The following is a 5,851-nucleotide window of genomic DNA, read 5'->3' on the forward strand; positions in this document are numbered from 1 at the left end:
GGCAGCGTCGTGAGCTTCCACGTCGGCGTCCATTCTTCCGCCGGCGTCTACTCCACCACCCGTTTGCTCCAGTGGTGGTGGAAGTGACGTGGACGGAGCAGCTGCCGCCGAAGTTTTCTTCTTCGATGGCATGTCGATGAAGAAGATGAAGATCTAGCTCGTGTGAATGCCGGATCAGGTTCACACAACCTCGACGCCCCCTACCTGGCGCGCCAAAGATGTCGGGGAAGCTGATCCACGAACACCTATGGGACCGGCGGACCGAGCCCCTTTCGGTTCGGCGGGGGGCGGAGATCGCACGAAGAGCGGATCGAGGCGAAGCACACGAGCAGTTTACCCAGCTTCGGAGCTCTCCGGAGAGATAATACTCCTACTGCTGCTTGTCTGGTTGTATTGTGTTCTTGCTCAAGAGCGCTGAGTGCTACAGTACACTCTAGCTGCTAACGAGATCGAGCGTGTGTGATTTTCTGGGTCCGAACCCCCTCTACGTTGCGCATGGGCCTCCTTTTATACGCTCAAGGGGTCACCGACATGTGGCAACGTAGACGAGGGTAAAAATGGAAAAGGAGTTGCGGTTGGTACAGCTACCTGCACAGTGCATCCTACCTAACCCTGACGGCAGGGGACAAAGGCATTAAATGCCCGTCTGTGTCGCCCAAACAGTGCAGAAAATGACCGTCAGGGACGCCACCGTTCGCCACGATGGTAATCTTGTCAGCGTCGCTTGCCACCTCGCACCGCTGGCTGCTCAGCCTCCTGCCACGCGCGCCTGGGAAGGCCCCAGGGCGACACGTTGGTGGATGCGCTGGAGCGTGGGTGCAGAGTGATAACCTGCCGCGGTAAGCGCCTTGCCGCGGCCGTTGTTTTGTCGCGTCCGGAAGCTTGTCGCTCACCGGGTCTTGCCGGGACGCATGGCGCGTCGCGGCAAGTTCCTCGAAATGCCTTGGTTGGCCTTCCCGGCAAGCTCCTCTTTGCGGGGCCTTGTCTCCTTGGCTTGAATACTTTGTTCTTGAATGGCTCCAAGGGAACTACGGAGGACCTTGGCGGTCGCGCGGCAAGCCTTGCCGCGGGGTGCTGCAACTGCCCGTGCACAAGTTCGGGATACTAGGGTACCCCTACTCTAGTACACCGACAGCAAGGAATGAACAATACTGCAGAGTATGAAGGATTGCTTGCCGGTCTCAGGATCACAGCAGACCTTGGGATCAAGAAGCTGATTGTCAGGGGTGACTCACAGCTTGTCGTCCGCCAAGTGAACAAGAATTATCAGAGTCCGTTGATGGAAGCTTAGGTTGATGAAGTGAGAAAGCTAGAAGAGCACTTTGACGGCCTGCAGATGGAACATGTTCCAAGAGCTCAAAATGACATTGCCGATGGCCTGTCGAAGTGCGCTGCACTTAAGTTACCTGTGGAACCAGGGATCTTTGTGCTCAAGCTGACTCAACCATTCGTAACACCATCAATTGGACAGGGCAAAAAGAGGAAGTTGATTTCTGATGACTATTTTCCGGCAGAGCTCCCCGAAGCCGCCGCCAAGAAGGTCCTCAAAATCAACACCAAGGATGCTGAGGAGCAGTTTGCTCCGGCAAGCCTTAGTGCTTGTTCCGTTGAAGCAGACGCTCCCGACAAGTTTTGCTCCGGCAAGCTTGCCGGGGAACATCAAGCTCCGGCAGAGCCACAAGTTCTCGCCGTAGAAGCGGATGTTCCCACAGCAGCAGATGTGCCTTTAGTCCTTGTTGTCGAGCCACAAGCTCCAGCATGGGCACAGCAAATTGTCCATTTCCTTCAGACAGGAGAACTTCCCGAAGAGCAAGAAGGAGTGGAAAGAGTAGCAAGGCAGTCAAGTATGTACCAGTTTGTCGACAACACACTGTACAGAAGAAGACTCAACGGTGTGAAATTGAAGTGTATTCACCGGGAAGATGGACAAAAGCTGTTGGCAGAGATACATGGAGGCATATGTGGTCACCACATTGGCGCAAGAGCACTTGCCGGCAAAGCGTTCCGGCAAGGTTTCTTTTGGCAAATAGCCCTCCAGGATGCAACTGCACAAGTAACCAAGTGCGAAGCGTGCCAGTTCCATTCCAAGCAGACACACCAGCCAGCTCAAGCTCTCCAGACGATCCCTTTATCCTGGCCATTTTTGGTCTGGGGGCTCGACATCCTCAGCGCCTTTCCCCGAGCTGTCGAGGGCTTTGAGTACTTGTACGTTGCAATCGACAAGTTCACAAAGTGGCCGGAAGTTGAACCAGTGAGGAAGGTGACAGCACAGTCACCAGTCAAGTTCTTCAGGTTGATTGTTTGCCGCTTCAGGATCCCTAACAGGATCATCACCGACAACGGCACACAATTCACGAGCCGCACCTTCATGCAGTATGTCCAAGATCTTGGCGCCAAGGTCTGCTTCGCTTCTGTTGCTCATCCGAGAAGCAACGGTCAAGCAGAGAGGGCAAACACTGAAGTGCTGCGTGGGCTCAAGACCAGAACTTTCGACAGGCTGCGCAAGTGCGGAAGGAACTGGATCAAGGAGCTGCCGGTGGTTCTTTGGTCAATCAGGACGATGCCAAATCGAGCTACTGGCCAGACACCTTTCGCTCTAGTCTATGGATCAGAGGCAGTTCTCCCCACGGAACTCGTATACGGATCACCTCGAGTGCTCGCTTATGATGAGCTCGAGAAAGAGCAGCTGCGGCAAGATCACGCGCTGCTCCTCGAGGAGGACCGTCTTCAGGCTGCTGTACGAGCTGCTCGATACCAGCAAGCTTTGCGCCGCTACCATAGCCGCAAAGTTAATGCCAGAAGTTTCGAGGAAGGTGACCTTGTTCTTCGGCGCGTTCAGTCCGCCAAGAATTCCAACAAGTTGACGCCAAAGTGGGAAGGCCCTTATCGGGTGAAACGAGTCACTAGGCCTGGCGCTGTCCGCCTTGAGACCGAAGATGGCATTCCGGTTAGCAACTCCTGGAACATCAAGCATCTTCGTAAGTTTTACCCGTAGGGCACGGTTGCCGGAACCCGTTTCGGCAACCACCTTTTGTACAAGTCTTGCCGATGTTGGATGTAATCCTTTGTACAAAGCCGGGCGCAGACCCCGTGCATAAGTAAAGCTCATGTGCTCAGCACATCTTGTCAACATCATGCTATTTACTTTGTTTTTGCATGCGTTATCTGACACTTTGTGAAGCACTTACTCCCGGTAAGCAATAACGAGCCGTAAGGCTCCATATCTTTATTTTCTCTTCTTTCTTTTTCTCAAAAAGGAAAGGAAGGTCCCCTCGCACACAAGTTTGCCAGGGGGAAAGGAGAAGATAATTGTGTGGACCAAGCGTCGTTCAAGGAAGTTTCGCCTTACCGGAAAGCGAATGACAGAAAAGCTAAGTTGCCAAAGTTTGGGCAATCAGTTTTTAAGTTTTTAAGTTATCTTCCTTGAACGACCGTACTTTGTATGGAAAACCTATGCGCGGAGGAACCAACTCGTAGCTAGTTGCGCCCTTACTTTGTTTCGAGTCTGCTCAACAACTTAAGTGAGCTGCGACTTGTTGCGACAAGGTTTCTTGTCGGTAGCGGCACCGCCAGGAGGCTGCTGACGTCCCGCACTCAGCGCTCGCGGCTAAGGTGCCTGCGCCAGCAAGTTCCCTAAAAGCGTAGGGCAGTAACATACAAAGGAAGGAATCAAGTAAAGGAAATAACATAGCAAATCTCTACCCAAAATAGAGTTATATTACAAGATAGCTTGTCGCAGCTCTAACAGATTGTTTTCATGACATGACTAGCAGCGACAAGGAGAAAGAGAAAACGGGCGGCCTAATCTATGCGATCGCCCTCAACCCTCTTGATTCCGCTCACCTTGTCCACAATGGGTGCGACAAGGGCCTTGAGCGCTTCCAGATCAGCATCCGGCGGCAAGGACTTGAGGACGTTGGTGAAGTTGAGGCCTAGTTTGCGGAAGGCCACCTTCATCAGCACCTTCTGGAGAGCTCCTGCGCAGATCTTGCGCGACTCGTCGGCCAGCTGCTTTGGGATCTTCTCCCGGAGTCGCTGGAGGGCCGTCGCCATGCCTTTGAAGAACAAGCTGAGCTTGCGCTGGGTTGGAGGTGCTCGTCGGAGGAGTACCCGAGATCCTCCATCCCCAGCTGCGCCAGCTCCCCGTCGATGGCGGCGGCAAGATCCACAAGACCCTCAGTACAGTGCTCCATAGTCTCCCTGAAGGCGTCGTGGGCGGCAGCAGCATTCGCCAGCAGCGCCTCGTCGGCCTTGATCTTCTCCGACAAGGCCACCTCCCGCTCCCTGGCGCCATCCAGCGTCTGAGTCAAAGTGGCCAGCTTCAACTCGAGATCTGCATTAGAATCCTTGCGGCGCTGAGCTCCTTGCTTCTCTCAGCGAGAAGACCCTGCAGCTCGCCATGAGCGGCGGCGTCCTTCTCGCGCTCACACTTGAGAACGGCAAGCTCCTCTCCGCTCGCCCGGAGATCAGCCTCCAGCTGCGCTACCTTCGTTTCCAGCTCCTTCTTGGCGGCCTCGGCAGCTTCGGCAGCATCCCTTGCTTCCTTGAGAGCCCCGCCAATTGCTTGCTCACGCGCGGCAAGCTCCTCCTCGTGGCTGTTAAGGTTGACCTTGCACTGCGCCAACTCTCCTTCCTGCGCAAATAGATTTTCAGCGACAAGCCGCTGTTGCTCTTCAACCTCAGCCTTCGCGAGGAGAAAAGCTTTCCGCTCCTCGGCGACTTGCTCCCGCTCCTCCGCCAGGGATCGGAGAGTTTCCTGCCTGAGACCCCGGAGCTCCTCAGCGCGTTTCTCAATATCCACTCCCGCCCTCGCGACAAGTGCTTCTCGGGACGCCAGCTTGGCTTGTCGGGCGCGGTAGAGCGACAGCAGCTTCCACAGTAGCCGCTCCTCCTCAGGCTCGTCGCTGCTGCTGCTTGGCGCATCGACCAGCGCCAGCCCAGCGGAAGCGAGCACCTCTTCGTCAAAAGTTTCTCCTTTGACCGGCGCCCTGGAGCTCGACGCCCAGGGGAGCTTGATGAAGACGCCGTCGCCGGCCTTCAAGTAGGCGCCGGGCTGGGGCTCTTCGGAGCCTGGTGCTGCAGCATCGGCGGAGGGATCGGCGGTCGGTGCAGCGCCTGGCGCTCCTGCGGCCTCGGGGCCGTCAGTGCGATCGCCGGATCCCTCGCCAGCTTCTGCGGCGGCAGCCTTGGCGGCCTCTTCGCCGGCGGGATCATCAGTGCCGGCCTCTTCTTCGGTGGCGGCGGCGTCGTCGTTGCTGTCGCGTGCGTTCTCCTCGCCGGCGGCCTCGGTTTCCATCGGCTCCGTGGCAGGTGGATCTGGCGACCGAAGAAGGGAGAAAGGGCAAGCAAATATTCAAAAAGAAAATCAGAAGAAGAAGAATCCAAGGGAAGTTTTCAAGCAAGAGGATTACCTGGATCTGCCGTCGAGGTCTCAACCACCGGAGGATCGCCAGTGCTGTCCCTTGCCGGAGAACTGCCCCTTGCTGGAGAATTCTCCCTTGCCGGAGAACGCTCCCTTGCCGGGGAATCCTCCCTTGGCGGTGTAGTCGAGGCAGATGGCACTTCGGGAGCGGCTTCCGGGCTCTCCTGGTGAGGCTGCTCTGCTCCTGCACGAACCAACACTCAGATATCAGCAAAGGAAGAGCACCCACGCGCGCCTGAAAGTAGGAAGTAAACTATGTACTTACGTGGAGGGCTCTGCTGGGGGCTGCTTTGAGGAATGGTTGCCGGGTCCGACAAGGTGGTCTCGGACATGTCCTCTGCCGTCGTGGTGGGGTCGTCCTCGATGACAATCACCGGGGCGTTGGCTCTCTTTGCCGCTCTCTGGGCCAAAGTCCTGAAAAGGAATGAG

Source organism: Triticum dicoccoides, chromosome 1B (genome assembly GCF_002162155.2).
Source record: "Triticum dicoccoides isolate Atlit2015 ecotype Zavitan chromosome 1B, WEW_v2.0, whole genome shotgun sequence".
Classification (NCBI taxonomy): Eukaryota; Viridiplantae; Streptophyta; class Magnoliopsida; order Poales; family Poaceae; genus Triticum; species Triticum dicoccoides.